Source organism: Numida meleagris, chromosome 12 (genome assembly GCF_002078875.1).
Source record: "Numida meleagris isolate 19003 breed g44 Domestic line chromosome 12, NumMel1.0, whole genome shotgun sequence".
Classification (NCBI taxonomy): domain Eukaryota; kingdom Metazoa; phylum Chordata; class Aves; order Galliformes; family Numididae; genus Numida; species Numida meleagris.
Genome location: NC_034420.1, coordinates 4,808,220 through 4,829,459, shown reverse-complemented (window position 1 = coordinate 4,829,459; position 21,240 = coordinate 4,808,220). Strand labels below are relative to the sequence as shown.

Below are 21,240 nucleotides of genomic sequence, written 5' to 3'. Positions count from 1 at the left end.
TTTAGATACTGATGGACGTATGGATCTCCTTACTTAATTAATTTGATACCAATTTCTATCACCTTGCAAACTAATGGTCTCCATGATGACCTGACTAAGGTAAACCATTAAATGTGATGTCACGGCAGGTTTCTTGTCATAAGTGTAGCTAGTCAGAACACACACATTGCCACAAATTCAATCTGCTGGCAGAGCTAGGAGCAAGTGCTGCAAATTGCAGGCAGCTTACTGGCCACACATCTGTAACTGACATGCAGAAGAGGAGCGTCGGGGGGGGGGAACAGCAACTGATAATGCTTGTGAAAAGGTTGCGGTGATAGATGACTGAACCTGATCGCTGTGCTCCAGGTTGGCCGGGCCCTTCTCTGGAAGCACTGTCATAAAGCAGCCTAGCATGTGTCTCTCTCTAAGATGAACTACTTGCATAGTAAGATAACGTGCCATTTTGTGCATTTATGCTCACTTAGTTGTGGTGTTTCTCCACACTGAGAGAAGGGATATCTCACCTCCCTCTCTGAACAAATGCACTCCAGCTGGCAAACACTGCTTTAGCTGAACAATTCTGATAACTATTTGTAATAAGCTATCGCAGCTGTTCCAACTCATTCTTTGCTTTTGTATATCAGATTTTGCATTTAGTATTTTCTTTTATGATTTCATGTTACACTTCCTAGATTCCTCACAGCTTTACTCCAAATAGTAACAACAAATTATGCTACCATTGCCAGAATTGTATTATGTTTGTGCTAATAATGGAATATTTTTCCACAACTTCGGCTGCATAAAATGGAATAAACAGAAATTCACTGTTCCTTGGTGGCTTTGTTTCTTCTCTGTAGGAGGCAGCAAGTCTCCTTTCATTTCAGCGTGCTGTCCTCAAAGTTTGTGCCATTTGGAGGCTAAGCTGTGGATGACAAACTGCAAAGCTGACAGGAAAACATGCAAGGTTGATATATAAAACAAGCTATGCTGCTTGTGCTTTGACTGTCGTTGCTGCTTTCAGGAAAATAAATAATACTGCCTCAGTCTGTGCAACACTCAGAGTTTCTTCACCTTATTCTCATGTAAAAATGCGGAATCTAAGAGCTACAGTTTTTTTAAAACAAATAATACAAGTAAGTATGTTTATTTTTAAACAAATTCGTAAGAGAGGCTTGTATTCTTTTTTGTTTCCCAGCCATTTTCAGCAAAGCTAACAGAAAGGTGATAGTTCCTTTCCTGAACTGTGAAAAAATTCTGTAGATATTTCTCTGGTTTAACAACCAAATGAAAACATTCTCTATTCCCCACTTGCTCTGCAAATTTTGCTGCAAGCACCAACAGCTTTACACCAAGAAGACCCAAAGGAATTTTCTATCAAAGCAGAAGTGCGCACCACAAGAGCAGGTGAAAATGCGATGGAGAGAGGTGTGATGTCTCCGTGTTTGCTGTAAGCTTAACCCGTGCCATCCTTCATCTAAAATACAATATTCTGTTTTATTTCCTAATTCCATTGAATTTAGTTGTTGAACTTTGTTCATGTGAGAAATGTATTATTTGGCATTCGTGTACATAGTGGTGCGCTAATGCTTCTAAGATTTTTTTTTTCAGAATTCATCCTGTGTGTTAACATGCTCGAAAACTTGCATGCAATGGAAAGGGATATTTAAAACACCTTTATTTCATTATCTCATTTATTATGTTGTAGTTGGCAACCAATTAGTATAGACATTTGAAATTACAGATCAAAAGAAACTAAATTACTTGTACAATAATATAATCATAGAGAACTTTTGTTCAGCAGCTAATCTTATATTAGCTGCTACTTCACCTCCTATTGATACTCATAACTTGAAGATTTTCAGTGCTTTATTTAACATCATTGCTTGTTATTATGAGGTTCAATGAAGTATCTACCACCTCTGGAATAACATTCCCAAAAGATTTGGAATGAAAATCCTCATGGCGCCAGACTTGAACACGAAATAATGTATGTAAGACACCAAGGGTCAGTTCACTGGAGAAGAATACTGCAAGACATTAGACATTCTTTTCATTTATGCCTTTCCTTCAGGTTAGTCCCCTGTGCTTACAGATGTTCAAACTGCTAAGTATACAGCTCCAGCTAAATGTGATGGAAGAAAGTAGTAACCCAAACCAAGAGCAAGATTCTTGCTAGGCTCTTTGAGACTGTAAGAAACCTGTAGCAGAAATTCTGCAAGGGCTGTGAACTCGATGGCATTGTGTAAGTATCCTCGATCTGCTCTCAAGTACATGAGAGAGGGATGGGGTCTGCATATGGTATCTGATTCAGTGTTTTAAATACCTCATCTGAATTTGTTCCTAGAGTTGGTATGCCATTCAGTTCCTATCCATTCATTTACCTAGACAAATTATCTCTGAGAAGCAGAAATATCTGGTAAGATTTCAGAAGTGAAAATAAACTATCCCATAACAAAATTCAATAATATAGTCCCATTATCCTGTTGTTATGACTTTCTTTATCTGAAGGAGTGACTGGATATGTAGGTCTATGTTATTTCACAGGTATTACCTATCCTTGAAAAAAAAAAAATATATAGTGCCACTTTCAAGAAGCTCATACACATACTTTGATGTGTGTTTGTATTCTGGATGAGGTCATTCCCATAGGAAGCTATAAGAAACTTTGAGTTTACTGTCACTGCTTCCTAGAGTCTTCTGAACTACAACTTCTCTGTCACAAAGAGACCATGAGGCAGTGTTCTCCTTACTAGGGGTGTAGGTTGGGTTGGCCAGTTCTTGCTTTGCTTAGTCTCAACCATGACTGCACATTTATCTCACATCTGTACTTACCTCTGTATTTCTAAGGTGTTTTTAAGGGAGATCTCTATAAATTCATTTAAGAATATATGGCAAGCATATTCAGTGAGGAATAGACAACTGTGTGGAAGAAGGGCTAATATATTTGAGTAGGCCAGCCAGCATTGTTTGCTTTTCGTAGTTCAGAATCTGATAAAAAGGCCTACATGTCTGTAAGTTTGTCAGCATCTTCAAATTATGTTTGTTGATCTAATTGAGAGTATTATTTAAGATATGAGCCTTACCTTGTCTATAATTATAACTAGATATTAAATTACAGAATTAAATTCCAGAACTAAACACCTTTGCTTTTTAATCTATAAGTTTTAATGAAGTCAAATGGTTACCCAGTACTTCCATTTTACATGGGAGTAAAATATCTGAGCAGTCCTATGGAAAAACCAGCTAAATAGAATGACAAAGCTACTGACCAGTCATTTGAGAAACACTGTGTAGTCCATTTACTAAACATTAGTAAATTTAAAAAATAGTGTTTTACTGTGGCATGGTATTATTCTGAATACACCTGCAGAAAATAACTATTTTTAAAATAGTGCCTATTGTTTGGGTAAACTATTGGTAAACATTATAAAATTCCTAGTTGTTACTTGATTTCACCATGCTTGAGTCTTGAGTTGTAACGTGGCACTTGGAACCTATATTCGTACACTAACCCACATTTGTGTATGACAGTTATTTGCTATTCATGCTTTAGTGGACGTTCATATAGTTCCACTTTTCAGCCAGCTCGTACATTATCCCATTTGTTACATGCTTTAAATAATGGATAGCAAGTAGGCAAGGATTACATAAGGCAAGGAATGTTTTAACAGTAACAAGCCATAATGCAGTGCAGTTGCAGTAGTAAAGTATGTATAGCAAATACTTTATTTAAACCAAAAATCCACTTTATAGGACATTTGCAAAAAGAAGGAGGGATAGATCAGTACACAGACTGCATGCCAAAATAACTTTTGCAGCTCAAATAATGATATTTATACCACTAAACACGAGAATCTGTTACAGGAGGTATAACAATATTTTCGTATGTGAAATTATATTTATGTGAAAGTAAAGACAGTTTTCTCATTTTGTTTAAGGAAATGGATGATATTTTTTCTGGAATATATCTGAATTTTATTTTTTTTCCAAAATATACTGAGATTAGTTATAATAAAATGTAGAAAATGTCATACAAGTATCAACTATGCACTGGTGGACAGCTTCAGGTATCTTTCAAGATTACAGTTCAGCAGTGAGAAAAATCTGGGAAAACTCAACACCCAACACATTTGACAGCGGAATGTAAATAAAGGCAAGGTTTTCTCCCCCATACGTTATGATGGACTTTTTAATTGCATTTTGGTTTTTGTCTAAGATTAAGATTTGATACAAGAAGTTCAAGTGATGCACAGATTTCTTTAGATATACAGATTTCTTTTATATATATATATATATGTATGTATGTATGTATGTATGTATGTATGTAAGGAAAGGCACGGTCATGGAACACTATAGGCTCTACCAGACTGTAATACCTTATTATTAGTGCTCTATGGGATTTCAGTCCTACTTTTCTTATTCTCTTAATAATGCCTTAAAACAGAAGCCAGCTGCATCACTTTATGAAATACAAAACAAAGGTAGATAATGGCAGGACAAGGGGAAATGGTTTCAAATTGAAGGAGGGAAGATTTAGGTTGGATATCAGGGGGAAGTTCTTTACCAAGGGAGTGATGAGGTGCTGGAACAGGCTGCCCAGAGAGGCTGTGGATGCCCCATCCCTGGAGGCCAGGTTGGATGGGGCCCTGGGCAGCCTGCCCTAGTATTAGATCTGGAGGTTGGCGGCCCTGCCTGCGGCAGGGGGGCTGGAGCTTGAAGATCCTTGAGGTCCCTTCCAACCCAAGCCATTCTATGACTCTGTGATTCTATGAAAAGTCCATTTTACAGGAACAGGAATCACAATCAGAAATGTGTGAGCTCCAAATCCTGGTGGTTGCTCAATTTGTTTGTTAAAGTTTGTTTGATTTGCATAGTGATTGTCTGTAAACTGTGATGACTCAACATGTTAAAAGACTTTTTCTTAACAAAAATCCCTATTATATCACCAATTGATCTCTAGTGAGTGCTATGATGCTAGTGTTAACACATACAGCAGTGCCAGTGTTTAGTGCAAGTCTCTGGATAAAATGTTTGCATGTTACAGAGATAGCATCTGCAATCTTCTTATTCCACCTCTGCTACTACAGAGAAGTTTTGCTGGTAGTAACCATGGTGGGAAACAGTGAACAAGAAAATTCACTTTTTGCTTTCCCTTTACAAAATTAATGTCTTTTCCCCTATGTAGGCCCTGGTCTCACCATGAAATTAAAAACATGTGATTCATCATTCTACTTTGAATTCACATTTTTGCTGATATATGAAGGTTGCTCTGAAAGTGATGCCTCCTATTTTATTATGTTGGCCCACGAAATCAGAGGTGGATGTTGGTGGGGTTTAACCTTCCCACCAGTATTCCATTGTATTTTGTTGCTGTGCAACAGATGGCAGCAGAGGGGCAGTCTGACAGAAGGGCATCTGACATGGAAGTGTGTATGGAGCCAAGATGTGTCACTGAATTACTCCTTGTGGAAAAAACGGCACCCACTGACGTTCATCGATGCTTGCTGAATGTTTCTGGAGACCAAACAGTGGGTGTGAGCACATCGAGGGGTGGGTGGTGAATTTCAGTAGTGGTGACAGTGGCAGTGGGTCACCTCCACTGGTGCAGATCGTTACAAGCATGGCATGCAGACTCTTGTTCATCGCTGGTTAAAATGCTTAGTTAATGGTGGTGACTGTGTTGAAAAATAGTACTTTGTAGCTGAGAATTTGCTCTATCAAATAGTGCTATTGTGCTCCTCATATCTGTAGTAGTTTCTATGGAAAAAAAGAGGAGGCATTAGTTTCGGAATGACCTATGTAAGTAACCTGAGCAGTCATGCCACAGGTATTATTACTGTATATGATCTCTTACGAATAAATCAATAGTGTTACATGAATTACAGACTCCCAGCAGGAGTAGGGTTTCAGAGAATCACAGGCCTTAAGGCCAGAGGGGATCATTAGATTGTGTAACCTGACCTTCTCTATAGCATATCATATAATTTCATCCATTTGCTCTGTACTGAGTCCAATAACTTATGTTTGACTAACATCGCTTCTGTATTTGCCTTTATATTGAGTTTCTTGGCCAAAAATCCATTACCATTTTTGTCTGTCTGTCATCACCTGCAAAAACTTTTGTGGAGTTTTTAAAATATATTATGTAGCAGTCATTGGGAATGTGGTGCCGAGTTCCTTTAATTGGAAGTGATTATCGTATCGTCTTCAGTTTTGCATGATCAGTGATGTTTCTGTTGGGCTTGGGCTTCTTTTCAGTGCAAATTGTATCAACAGTATAATACTACCTTCCCTAATTTCTTTGCATTGTTTGTTTTTTTGTTTCCCCGTGGAAATTTTATCAGATTTTTAAGAAAGTGGTTCAGTTAGTTAAAAAAAAAAAAAAAGGAAAGAAAGAAATAAAACAAAGATTTTGCCATTTTCAGAAGAAATATACTACAATGTATCTTAACAACAACCAGACCTTCCTCTCAGTCTTTTGTCAGTCTGTATAGTTCATAAGAATGTCTGATACATTCCTGCTGATGTTTTAGTGCAGATTGGAGACGGATCTTTAAACAGGAGATTGAGGTTTGAAACAATACATACGTTGGAACTGTGTGGATGTTGCTCCCAAGGACACTGCAAGCACTTCTCAGCATCCTGGGTGTACACTGGCGTGCTGAAATAACATTTGTTGTATTTAAATCATCCAAGTCCTCTAAGTTTTCCCAGGATTTACTGCCTGCGGTCAGCAGTGTTTTGGAGAGATTTTTAAAGACGTGGCTTTACCTCTTGGATTATTCTCCATGTTACTTTCAGAGGAGCTTTTAGATTAAGCAAAATTTGTTGGGGGTCATCAATATATGAAATTCCCGTCAGGTACTCCTGAGAATTTGATTCCGGTAATGTGTTCCTTACATTATCTTGTTATTCAAACAAACAAACAGACACAAGTATTAATTAAAAACAAAGCTGAAACCAGACAACTCCCTCAAAAGCAACAAAGAGCAGATATTCCTCCTGAACCCCTTGCAACTGAAGGCTGTTTTCTTGCTGTCTCTCTTTGTGCTCTAAGAGGACTCCTTCTAACAGTAACGAAGACTGAAAAATTCAGTTGGATCATTTAAATAAAGGGCCTCATTCTCTTCCTCACTGCGGAACGTATGTTCCTGCAGGTACTTAGATGTCGAGTCTGATGGTGTACATACCACGTGCAGGTTTTTTCCGAATGCATTTAGATGTTAGCCAGATCCAACTGGTGAAACACACTGACAGCTTGAAAGGAAGTCACATAACTAGCCCTTTACTAACCCGTTTTGCCCTGATTCAGCAGTCATATGGTATTTTCAACCACAACAAGGGAAACAACTTCACTCACAGTCTATGGAATTTTTTACCATCACAGATAAGTGATTACTTCTATGATTGTGTTTTGTTACTTATTAAAAGGTGATTATACCTTCTTGGCAAACGCAGTGCTGTCAGATATTTTAATACATTCGCAGTACAGACTATCTGAACTACACAGAATTTCTAATGAGCAGAAAAAATGAGAGATATTTTATGAGGTTGTGTAACTACCACTTGCTGATTACTTTTAATTGGTGAAATAATAAATTGCTGATTTATCTCTTTAAGCTTTTGACCTACTAACTGCACAGTTTTTCATGAAACATCTCCTCTGTGTGTAGCTAGGCTTTCTCGCTGGTTTCTTTCACTAACATAAATTACTCTCTGGTATTAGGTAATACACTTTTCTAACAGTGTACTAATGATTCTCCAGTAATATTTTCCTCCTTCTTACAGCTTTTTTGGTGTGACATTTCAAACAAAACTATCTTTTTCAGCCAAATCCTAAGCACTTTTTTACCCGCTCCAAACAGAAACACTATTTCTGCACTGTGTGTGTTAGGAAGTTCAGCCCAGCCGTTGTCCTGTCCTTCCCCTCACTTGCCCTGTCCTGTCCTGCCCTCCTTTCAGCCCAGTCTTTGCCAAATACAAACAAATTAGTCATTAAAATATAAAATCTCTGGACCAGCTTTCATGGCATTAGTATTACTTGTACTGAGTTACCAGCTTACAGCCTAGTGGTGCCATTTTCTTGCCGATATCTTACTGAACTTTCTCGATTTCTCCATCCAGGAAGTAGGCTGTGACATTCAATCTCTTTTGCTATATAATTGCAGAGAGTATAAATACATACGTACAATCTGATATGTCTGAGGGCAGTTGTCTCCAACAGTCTGAGAAACTCAACTGTTGGCATTCCTTAGCTTCAAGTTTTTTTTTAATTAAATATATTGCAGTGAAGAGTCAGTGACCTATTGAGTCATTTCTACAAATGATTTTTCCCTTCTCAAACTGTTGCAATATTTAACTAGAATTCTGTTTATTTTTTTGCTTTTAAAATAGACCATTGTTATTCCTAAACTATTTCACATTGGAAACTGGATTTATTTCTCCAGTTCTGGTCATCATCACTTTTTTAAAATGAAATCAGTACTTGGAAATTTGAAGTCGCTTCATTTTTCCTTTAAAGGGAAGGGAAATTGGTAACACATTAGCTTCCTCAATTACCATACATATGTGGTTCTTTGACATTTATACTTTGGATTTTTGAAGGCAAGGAACCTAATGAGGCATTTTTAATTTTTATTTCTAATTATTGGTGAAATCACACTCAGTGCTTGCATATGGTTTTATTTTTGTTTTATAGGCTTCCACACTTTTTTTCTGACTGCCTTCTCATTACTGTATTATTCTGGAAATAAAATGAGCTTTAGATGTCTCTTCTGTCCTTTAAAAACTTGATTGCTGCGGTTCTCAACTTTCAAACAAGTTAGCCTGTATAGAAAACAAAGTTTTGTAGAAGTGGCTTTACACATATTTTCCTGACAGGGAAAAACCATGCCCGACACAGTCAGAAAAGATTTCAGTAGGCCCAGAAAGAAAGGATTTTTATCTGGGAAAGATTTTTTAAAAGTTTGACAATCCTTGAAGGCATTATTTTAGTCAGGAAAAAGGTTTTTTTCTCTTCATCCAGTCCATCTATACAAATGCTGCAGAAGTTGTGTACGGAGGGATTATAACTGAAGCTCAGGTGTCCTACCACTAAAGCACTGGCATCTGGTTTGTAGTCAAGTGCTGCAGCCCAATTTAATTTAAATTATTTGTCAGTTCACTTATTTACCAGTCCTTTGAGAGTGTCCTAGGATTTCCCCATAGAAGTGGTTATTCTGAGGGAAGTAATGCATCAATTTGTAATCCATGTAGACATTAGTGTGCTGATGGTTTCTCATTAAATGAGAAAAAAAAATAGTACAAAACTGAAGAAATAGCTAAAAAATAAGGAAACCATGTCAATAACCCTTTTACTTGTAAGAAATAAAGAGAACAGAAGATAATACCGAGTTATAGGCGCTGTGAGGTAAGCTGACCTCTTTCCAACTGCGTGTGATGTTTGAGATGGAGATTAAAGCATCTTGGGCAGTAAGGCTCCTAGGAGAAGTTCTATTGTCTAGAATCTAGTCTGTGTAGTAATGAGAGAGCAGGCTGTAGTCGTGCTAGATGCTTAATCTGAATGCCTTAGATCACAATATGTTTATAACATTTTCCATTTCCAAACAATGAACAGTCAAACACTGGGTAATTAAAATGCCTTCAATAATGAAATTAAAAAAAAAAAAAAGAAACTGTAGAATTACTAAATGTTTAAAAAAGTAACAAATTTATCAGCTTCACTGCCAGTTTTTCAAGTTGCAGCAGCCAAGTTATCTCTATGCTGAATATCAATTTTACCTTTTAAAGACGATAAGATAGTCTCTAATTATGTTTTAATTGTCACTGATGTTTAATGCAAGGAAAATCACAATATGCTTCCCATTAAAATGCTCCCTACTCACTTCTGTATACTGGGATTGTCGTTATGCAGTTAACAGTTGTTCGTTCCACGGTGATACCAGGACTCCATATTTTCTCTTTTAACAAGGATCCTGAAGAAATGCAGGGTTATTTTCTGTATCCTAATATGATTCTTTTATTGCTGATAATATTGAGTAATGCTCACTTATTTCTGTTGTCATTCTCAAAAATAGTTGTTCAGATAACATGTTTAAAAACATTAGATTCCTCCTGTCATTGCATTTGCAGTTAGAATGCCAACCTGGAAAACACGATCTCCCTATTTTTCATACTGATTTACTTACTATTTACCTTTCAAAAAAGCTGCTTTTTTAGTAAGACAATAATGAAGTATATAGATAAAAGTTGTGTTTCTGCATTATGAAAGGATGAGACTGTTAAGTTATTTCTAATGCAAGAATGTTTGTCAATAAGAATGCTCCAGAATTAGGACTGTAGGTCCTGTTCAGCCCCTGGGCACTGGTATGGTAGTTCTGCATGTGATGGCAGGCACCAAGGGCTGTGCTGATAAATACACCAGATCGAAATGGTAAGATTTAGAGAGAACTCTCTCCAAGTATTTATCTTCTGCATCTGTAAGGCAAAGGGGTGTGGAAGAGGCAGACACCTTCTTGACAGTCCAGAAAATCTTCAGCTTGGAAAATACAGCAGTGCTTTGGGGGCTGGCATTTTGGCCAATTGAAACCATACTTCATCTTAATTGAGCTAAGAAGTAAAGAATGGTAAGCCAGCTATAAACAAACACTGCTACAAATAGGGAAGTGAAAACAGGAAAAAAAAAAAAAAGAAGCAAAAAGGAGACAAGTTATTTCTTTGGGCTTAGGGGTAACAAGACTGGAGGAAAGTTTGAAGTGGAATCATACTGTAGTTAGTTTACTTTTTGACCCAACCAATTAATTTCTACACCAAGTTGAAAGAAGACATCACTACAAGGTTGTACATAAAGGCTTCTGGAACACTGTCACACAGTTACCCAACATTTCTCATTCACTCATTGCCATATGCTGCACTGTCCCCTGCTCCTGGTTTACAAATAAAGCACAAAGTGCTGTAGCTATTTCTTCTAGCCATTCCTTCAGTGAGCAGACAGCAATATACCTAATGCTGAGACACTTGATGTGACTAGTGGACATTTTAGTTGCCACTCAAGTCCTTAATCTCCCTAGGATCCACAGTAACAAAATTATTTGATATGAGAACCTTTGATATTACAAGTCGTATTTAACATTTCAAGGCTCATTTGAATCAGCTTGGCTCACTGAACTGCTAAAGCATACAGAACAACACATCCTGCAGAGAGGAAAAACCTATAATGCGTTTCATAGCCTGAAGGTATATTTTAAAAAATTGTGGGAAGTGATTTGCTGAAGATAAGGCCCAAAATTTTATTGGTGCCATTCATTTCAAAAGTTATCTAAAAAGCACAGTCCTGGTGCATTACACAACAGAAGTGAAGATGGATCGGGATCAAAAGATACCACTGAGATTTCCAGGACATACGAGGAACTTCTAAAGACAGAACTTCTGTTATGACCCACAAATACCTGTAATGCATGAGTCGATCAAAATTCATATTGATCCAAAAACTGCTACATAATGAACTTGACTCCTTTTTCCCTGGTGTAATCCATTAAGATTCTAGAGTGTTTATTTTTCAGTAGAGATGTGCAGACAATAGCATCTTCCCACTGTGCCTTGGAAGTGTACTAATGGCTATTGCAAAACACTTACTGTAAGCATTCAGCCAGGTTTCTGCCCACAGCAGAAAGAAATGAATAAATAAGCTTTCATCCAGTTGTGCTACCCATGTTAACACATTGTTTTGTAACCTCAGTTAGAAAAAAAAAAAAAATCATTTCAGGTTTTTATGTGTTTTGTGGTTCTTTGAAGAAGAAATCTTAAACAGAAGGTTTTATGCCTTTAGAAAAGTGATCTTTGTACTACTCCAAGTGCTTGTCTTCTGAGTACAGTACTAAAAAAGAGCACTTTCTGCAGGCCTGTCTTTTCTAAATATACACATATATATATTTTATATATATGCTGATAATGAAGAGCTGATCCTGAGGCTTTATTCAGGTTACGTTCTCAGTGACCTTATGGGACAGATTTTGCCGAGGGGGCATTTCTGTTAACAGGCCTTAAGGATTAATCTTGCATTTAATTTCTAAGGCAAGAACTCTTTTTGACAAGACACTTCTATTTCTACTGGTGGCATAAAGTTATTGCAAAGAAAAAGCATGATATAACATGCATATTTCCTTCATGTGGTGTTTCTTGGAGGGATGATGCGAGTCAGTGGTCAAAGAATCAAAAAGTTGGAAAACTGCATGAAAAGAAGATGTATTTTTCACTGAAAATATCAAACGCTCTGAAATACAAGCTTTTATTCATAGCAAGAATAATCACATACAGCAAGAGCAGTACCTCTCAGGAAGCATGAAAGAATATAGTGATACGCTGCCCAGTTACTGTCGGGGAAGGTCTGGTCCAGGCTGTCAAAAGCCAGTGCAATTCTCTGTACTAATTCAAAGAATTGTGGATTGTGTCTTAAATTTATAATAATTACATTAGAATTACTGCGAGTAAGAACAAAACATTTATTATATATATGTGTTTATGTAAATACTGTGAGATTTAACGCATAGCATATGAGATCTTACACGAATGCTTTTAATTTAAATGCTTTAATATGCTTTTTTCCTACTATTTTAGGCAATACTCAAAATCCAGAGGAAGAGGTTGCAATCTACAGGAAGCTGGTAGGTCAAATTTTAAAATTATATAAACTGTAGTATAATTAGGTTTACAAAAAGGATATAAGTGGTAAGGTAATGAAACTTGCATTTATTGGATATTCAGAGAATATGCAAAATCATTTTAATTTACATACTGAGGGGAAGAAAATGTGGTTTAGCGGAGGCAATTAACATGAGAAAGTAAGACAGATGCTGTGCAAATAATTCATAATGAATAATTTCTTTGCTCCATTTTGTGTTTGCAAGTTTTCCAAACAAACTAGTTTTTCTGATGTATATGTTCAAACTGTTTGCTGAATAATATCTATGCATAATTTTTTGTCTGTAATTCATTCACAAGCAGAGCTTTTTGAATATTCAAGCTTTTTTGAATGGGTACATAGGTTGTACAGCACGTTTCTCTTTTCCAATTGGGGAAACATAAACTTACAGGTTCTGCTGTGAATAATCACAATATTTAACAGTATTTGTTTTATTATTTTACCAAACATTCCTCATTTGTTAAAACCATAATGGAAAAAGAGATGCAAACAAAAGCAAACAAATCAGTCTGGCCTCCCCTCTTTTGTTTCTCATTTGGAAAAAAAATAATTTGTGGTGTCTGTAATTCTGTTTGTCTTTAATTAAAATGTGAGGAATCTGAAAATACAAAATCAGGGTCTTGAAGGCACTCAGGTTTCGTGTGGCTGTAGTGTAGTGTTATGCTCACACACAGATTTCCTTGCTGCAACGAGTGGGCTCTAATTTTCTTCACACGTTCTTGCTGCCTGTTGTGCAGATCCACTACCTGACAGAACAGTGTTTCCTAACTACAGCCTGCTCTTTAAGCTCACTTTCTAACTGATGTGATATTGCAGCTTGCCTCTCCATGTGTTATGGCTAAATTTCTCCCCATTCTGTAGCAAAATATGATAACGGCCTCTTCTGTATAGCGTAAGGGGAAGACATACATGTGGGAACACAGTGAAGATAAATACACTTTTGTTGGCAGTCAAGGTGATTAATTGCAAGAGATGAGCTTAATTACGCCAGTAGTAATAATTGGTGTCATGGACAGAGACTACGTATTTATGGCACATTGTTAGAAATGCACTGAAGTTTGAATATGAACATATTAATGAATTAGCACAAATAGTAACTTCTTACATAACAGGCACATATTCTTAATTATATGCAGAGTCATGTTCACTAGGAACACTGGGCTAGTCAGTTTTCACTCCTTCTGTAAGGGAAACGGGTCATCACATCTGAGAGACCACTGTGTTCTTTGGATAAATTGTGTATCATGAACTCAATTATGAGTGAATTTCATTTGCAGAATCCTATTAGTAATGTAAAAAAAAAAAGCCTGTTTTTATATTTAATGCGCTATATTTCAGAATTTCTATTTCATTTTACTTTTTTAATAGTGCTAATTACAGAACAAAATAAAATACAACAAACTTGCTATTGTCAAGCTAAGTTTCACATTCCTAAGGAAACTGGGAGAATTTTAAATTCTCCTTTTGAGGTTCCCTTATATCCCATTTATACACTTGCACTGAGGATCTGACAGTCCCAGCTTACACCTTTTCTCTTGAGGTCAGGAATCAGCCTGGGAATTTCTTATGACATCAGAAGTGCAAAGGATGCATCAAATCTTTCTAACGCTGATAGGACAGCGGAATGCAGGGAGCACAGAAGAACGGTTTCACAAATGTCAGTTCTACAAACTTGTGTCAGTGTTTAAGATCTGCTGTTCTCATATTCCACACTGAATAATGTGAGAACACAGAAACAATCATTTTAATAACTGAAGTACATGCATGTGTCTTTGGAAGAGAGCAGTAATAACATAATAGCTTACTTAGTATGTCTCAGGGTAGTAGGTTGTTAACTGCCCGTTACAAGTTCCTTTGTATAGAAAGAAATGATGTCTTTAATGAACGTGGCAAACTGAAGAATTGTTTGAAAACACAAAAAAATAACAATGGATTGGCATTGAAACTAAAATTGTACTTCCCTCACTCGGCAGGTTTTTATCTAGAAAGTGGGTTCATTGTTATAAATGAGATATACAAAATAAAGAATGAAAACAACAGAGAATACAGCATCCACTAAATTAACCTAGTTGAGTATACATTCTCACTGTATGCTCGCCTTTCTCTTCCTCTTACCTTTTTCACCCATTTAAAATTCAGCTTCATACAACATCTAGACGTAGTAAAGCGTACAGTGATTATGTTTTGTTTTCATTTCTACTTACCTACAGTTTAGAAGAACATGTTTTGGAATCTGAGTCTTTTGTTAGTGATTGCTATAATACATTCTCTTTGTAATCTTAAGACAGACCTTCTAGATTACACATCCCCGCAAGCATAATTCCTGCTCTAAATTCCCCTCCTTCTAAGGCTGCCTTCATTTTTTTGTATTGCATGAGTTCTTACCAGTGCGAGTGAGAAAAGAACACGATACTTTGCATGACGTACAATGCAATATATTATTATATTTACAGAAGTAAACTGTATACCATATCAGTTTATGAACTATTGCGCAGTGCAGTTGGAGTCAATTGATTAAACTTCGGGATTCTCCTCGTGGACTGCTCGCTGCAGTGTAATACAACAGATAATGAAGGGAGATCAGGCATGAAACTTCCTCTTTATCTTGCACCTTTCGTCACACCAAGTAACTGATAACAGCTAAGTTCATCATCCTTCTTTCAGACAAAATTCAGAAAATCAGACACTTAAGCCGTGACCTTCACAGAGAAGGGACTGTGTCATCTTGTTTATGCAATAGCGAAAAGTGGGCCCTGATCCTGCATGGAGCCGTTGGATTTTATCAGAAGATCCGTAAAGCAAGTGAATACTTCAGAGTGTGCTTTTATGGAACATCCTTCTATGGAAAATACTTTGCATTAGAAGACAAAAAAAAAAGGTATACGGCAGCACAAAGGTTAAAAATTACTCGTTAGATTGAGGTTAAGAAAATCAGAAATAAAATTATTTAGCTAGGAGCTTATTTAAAATAAACATCAACTACAATGTCTCTATTATTTAATTATGTTATTAAAAATACCATGAAATAACACAGAACTTATGTTATCTTTTGGAAAAACTTATTCCAATGCTGAGAATTGGATGTTGGTTTTATTATTATTTAATCTTTCTCATTATCTTGGTAATTCTTGCATAGTAAGAAAATGAAAAAAAAAGAAACGTTCTATTATATTTTCTGATACCACTTGAGCCTATGAAAGCCAAGAAGTTCACAAATGTATCATGGCATTTTTATGTAACAATTTTAGCTTTCTCCCCCTGCATTTAATCTCTCCCCCCATCTTCAGTGTGTTTATTTAAAAGGTAAAATGCTGCTAGTGAGGTATGCATTGGCATTTTACATAGGGATAGAAATGTATCACATGCCCCATGACATATGTTGAACACTTCAATCCTTTTTTAATCACTTCTCTCCAATTATTCTTTGCATTTTACACAAATTTTCCAGTAGATGATTTGTCTGCACCTTTTTACATGCTTACTGGGAAAGCAAACCGCTAACTTAATATTGATTCTGAGTCAGACTTGAAATCTTGTGCCGATTGAACTAGTTTCAGTATTATGCAAAATAACTACTTCATCCTTCACGTCGCTTTTTCTTTTCTCTTCCTCTTTGTATTCTGCATATACCTCTTTGTATATGTATTCAGCCGCTTCTTGTAGCCAAAGCAATTTAACTGAGCTTTCACCTAGGCTGGGTGCTAGAGCCGTCGGTGTGTTGCCTTTCACCTTAGCTGATACATGCACTTACAGGCTCATTTACTCCCATGCAGAATACCTGTCTGCACTGTATCCACACCAATAATATATAATGTGGAGTTGAGAAAAAAATACTTCTGATGTCAGAAAGAAATGTTGATTTCATCCTTAGTTCATGTTTGAAAGCCCATTGTTATTAACCAGAATGCTTCTTGACTCCCATTGTTTTTCACCTTGAAGGTATTTCCTCCAAGGCCAGAAAGGCAAAGGCATTTCTATATACAGATAACTACATAAAATATATACCTCAGTGTATGGTGAGAGCGTCTCAATAATTAATGCAGGAAGACAAGTGAAACTGTTCATCCTCTTGGTGTTAGAGCCTTTACAATGGCTAAGAGTATTACCCTTGTAATGGCTTGCAATTACACTCAGTATGTGTACTAGAAACTAGTATGACTCCAGTCACTGAATAGTCTAGAAGAATGTAAGAGACCAGGATTCTGATTACAGTTGCTTTGAGATTCACTTATTTAGTTTGACTTGTCTAGCATTTAACATCTCATGACAATTAGTCTTAGTGTGGTATCTACAGTGGAAACAGTGCATCCCATCCTCTCTCCAGCAGTGCATCCCATCCTCTCTCCAATGGTGATACCTTATTTCAGTACCCGTAAGATGTTTCCTGAGAGCTGGACAATTTGAACACACAATTCATGTCAGAGCCTGGTGAATTCTCCTCTTGATCTGGCAGATGACCGAAGGCTCATTATTTGCTTAGAGATGGCACTAATCCACTTTAACAGTAAGTTGGCAGCCGGATTCTTCCGAATTCCTTTGAAATATTGGTGGTCAGCAAAACTGCTATGAGAGAAAAGGGGATTAGATACGGAGAGCAGGAGTTTTGTGTACATAGAGCACACTATAGACACACACCATGATAGACAGATGGTATTTTACTGGGTTTTGCATGGGGGTCTCGTTAGGGATGGCTGTGTACACCAAATGTGCTCAACTGCAGGCAGCAGTTTTTCTCAGGAAAAAAAAAAAAAGGCATAGATAAAAGATCCATCCTTCAGTAGAACAGTGTTCTGTGCTTATGAAAAGTTTGCACATTTTCTTTACTTTCCACCAAACGGGTTTTACCTACAAAGGCTTTCCATCTTTTTTTTTTCTCCTCTTCTTCTTCTTCCAGAACTGCAAACTTGTTGATGGCTTTGAATTGTTCAGAGCCGCTCAAGCATATAGCAAGCAGCTTTCTACCTGCTCGGCACTTCCGTTTGAGCCGTTTCAAAGACAGGCTATAATTCTTACAAGGCAGATGGGTTGGCTGTAGAAGAGGAATTAAAAAAAAAAGGCTAAAGGGACTGGAAACCACCTGAAAGTACTAGGACACTTTCAACACTTTTATCTTCTTTTGTTTTACAAATTGTGGGCAGCTTCTGGCAATATTTAAAAGGAGGCACGAACTCCCTTATTTTAATGTCAAACATGCATCACCTTTATTGTATTAACAAAGATGGTAATTCCAGCGTGTTAAAATCCTGTATCTTGTCCCTCCTCTTCTGCTGGTAGCTCACTGCATGATACTCAGATATTTCTCTTGTACTACTGTGTGGGTACTTCCCCAGAACAGATACTCCCATGTGTATTTTTTTTTTATTTTTCTAGGTTTTTTTTTTTTTTTTTAATTTAAATAAACCACACTACTGTTTGCAGGATGCATTTCATATTGTGCAATCACAGGCACAGGATTAAGAATGAAAACAGGACATCTAGATCAGGTGCAACCAATGACATTCTGGTATATGTAATAAAAGTTGGAAATCGTACCAATTAATTAAAATAATCCTCTTTCCAGTGTGGTAAAGCATTTGAGAGGCATTATTTAGTACGATAAGCTCTCTCTTTATTCTGAAGGGTTGACTCCTGTGTTGCTGTGGTGGATCATTGCAAATCACAGTTCATAGCTTATAGGGTTGCAAAAAAACATGCTTTTCATCTGGCATGACCTCCTGCGTAACGCCAGCCAGTGAACTTCACCTGAACTTCACCCAGACAGCCACTCCATCAGGACCGTAACTTACATCTGAGATTCTGCACAGCTTTCAGAAAGATGTTTTAGTCCTATATAAAGGCTCCAAGCAGCACAGAATTCACATTCTGTAGGTAAAATGTTGCAGTCGTTAATTAGCTGCAGTATTAAAATTTAACCTTCATTGTACACTACATTTATATAGCGTCCGCTTCCAGAAACTGTCTTTAATTATGCCTGTTTTGATGAAGTTACAGCAATGTGCATGGAGCAGCTACATACTAATAGAGAAATCGTGATGTATAAGGACACATTGGAAAATCTGCAATTCCAGGGTAGCAACTTCAAACACACACTTAAAAGGCAAGGTGACAAGGATCGAGGATTTATCTCCGGTAATCTGTGAATCTTTATTGTTTTCTCCTTTCCTTTCAAATCACACTGAAGGGCAATTTTTCAAGTGTGAGAAAGAACCACCGCCTTTCAGGAGGTGGAGGAGATGTTCGCATGTCAGCAGGTTCTGTAAGTGACAGGGTGCTGAGAGAGACTCCAAAGGTGCTAGGGGCTGAATCTAACAACGTGTGCAGCGTTCTAGGCTGTGCACCACAGACATGGGTGTTGCAGTAAATCCACAGCCCACAGGAAGCGTGTCGGTGGCGTGTCTGCCCTCCTGTTCCCCAAACACTTTACTAAAGCCTGAAGAAATACACTTATGTTCACTTAGGGTTCACTACTCAAAATCTGTTCTGATGGTAAGCACTTACATTTTTTCCTCATAAGAACTAATAGGCAAAAAGATGTAAAACTTGCTAGAGGAGGGGTAGACTGTGGTCACCATTTATGTACTAACCCAGTAGTTAAAGAGTTGTAACTCAAGAAGTGAGGTGTTTGGTTTGTTCTCCTCAGCCTCATGTATATTCAGATTCACATCTCTCATTCCCAGAAGAGTACCTTTACCACTAGATTAAAGGGATGGAACAAACTTCCCCTCCATTGAAGCTGTATCATCACATCTAAAAGAATCCAAAATTAATGTGAATAGAGAACAAGAGCAAGAGGGAGCCTGGCTCCCTGTCTTCTATTTGGGACTCTCACTTCTGGGAGGAGGCATGTTTATCCTTTTGGCATACTTGCCTTGTCTCTCAGATACTAGCATTGATCCTAGCTGTGGACATGAAGCCAGTTTTGGTCTTGCTTGTAATGCCTAGATGTGTCATTTTTGTTTGATTTTGCTGTGATGCCCCCTCAGCTGCCTTTCCACTCGCAGCTGTGCTGTGTACCAGCCTGTAGCGCTGGGTGCGTGTATTCAGTCATTCACCAGGACAAAGTAATTCCACTTTTGGTAAACTACTTTCCAGAAAAGCTCCCCAAACTGAAATGTAACCCGCATTCTTTCTTAGTAGATACCTGACCTTGACTTCAGCACTTGTGTTGAACAAATGAGGCCGCCTTACCAAGGCATCGAGATTGGCCTAGGCCATTAACCAATTATGATGGATACATCATAATTGACCATCAACAAATCTTTGTTGCATGGCATTTAACTGGCCATTTGTTCTCTCAAATCACTGATGAAGACATCAAGAAGCTCTGACACAGTCTCTCCATCACTACAAAAAATACTCCTACAAGAGGAGGACTTGCAAAGATCTTTACAACATACAGTCTAGGCAGGCTTTGTGTTTTGCTAATTTCTGTTCAGTACTCAGAAGGATCAAGGCACGTGCGTTACAGGCCACTATTACAGACATTCCATAGCCTTTTCACTAGAACCTGTTTTGCATCGAAACGTACGGTGACAAGATTTGTTTCCCATCTCAGTTTAATTCGCAGTCTTTCGTCTTGACAGGGACAACTCATTACTTAACTGCAACAATCTTTTTAATATATCTCTATCATTCATTTTTGCAGTCTGCTTTATTTTCAAGCAGAGATGGTACTTCCAGTAAAAGTGACGATCACAGTATTTCCATACAGACATCTCTCTGCGTAGTCAACGCATCACCATGCACATTATGTTAAAATTTGGTCCACAGCATTTGAGACAAGGACACATCTTGAAATCTGTGAAACACCGTAGAAAAGGATGAGGCCAGGGAGAAGTTGTGGCTACATGGACATTCTTCACCCCTGTGAATAAATGCAGTCCTCAAGCTACAGCATCGCATGTAATTTGCCAGGCTCTGCTACTACGCTCAGCTATTCCCTCTTCTCAATTAACCTTGAAAAGCTGAGAGATACTTCCCTGCTGATTTCTGGATTGCCCCTTCAAACTCTTGCTCTTTGTTGACAATTACAAAACTATAGCTGCAGTCAGAAAATTAACTCTGCTGTAGTTTCTCTCTAATCAGACATTTACAGTATGCTACAGGTAACGCACCGCGCTCCTGTTCAGTTCCTTTCTCAACGCAGGTTTTCTTTTCTATGGAATATAGACACAAAGATTGTGTTTTACCAGCAGCTAAAAGGCGGTGCTGCTGTGTGCTGCCCATCTGAGGCTCCTTTACTGCGGGTTTGGGTATCCTGATTAAATTAAGTAGCTGCTTTCCCCTGGCCTTGCCAACAATCTGCAAAAAGTTGTACAGTGACATCAGCTCGTGCCTAGCGGCATGCCGTTCTCTGGCCTGATCGGTGCTGCTGTGGTGCTGCCTATTGGTGCCATTGGTGCTGTCACTGGTTGGTAGGGTAAGGAGAGGGAAAATTTAGGTAACAGCCAGTGCTTAACTGCGTGCTACAGAAGAGGTGAACTGTTGTGCACGGGGCTCAGAGGTGGGATGTGGTGCTGGGGTGGAGGAAGGCCTGGTTCTGGTGGCTGCCTCCTCAA

The 21,240-nt window shown here is 37.7% G+C and overlaps 1 long non-coding RNA gene across 1 annotated transcript in view; it reads left to right on the top strand.

Annotated features, from left to right (window-relative positions):
* LOC110405247 overlaps positions 1-15,650 on the top strand; it is a 1,207,595-nt gene extending 1,191,945 nt beyond the window's left edge. Inside the window, exons 15-16 of the long non-coding RNA XR_002442765.1 lie at positions 12,598-12,644; positions 15,347-15,650. This is a non-coding gene — a long non-coding RNA (uncharacterized LOC110405247). The remainder of the gene's footprint in view (positions 1-12,597; positions 12,645-15,346) is intronic.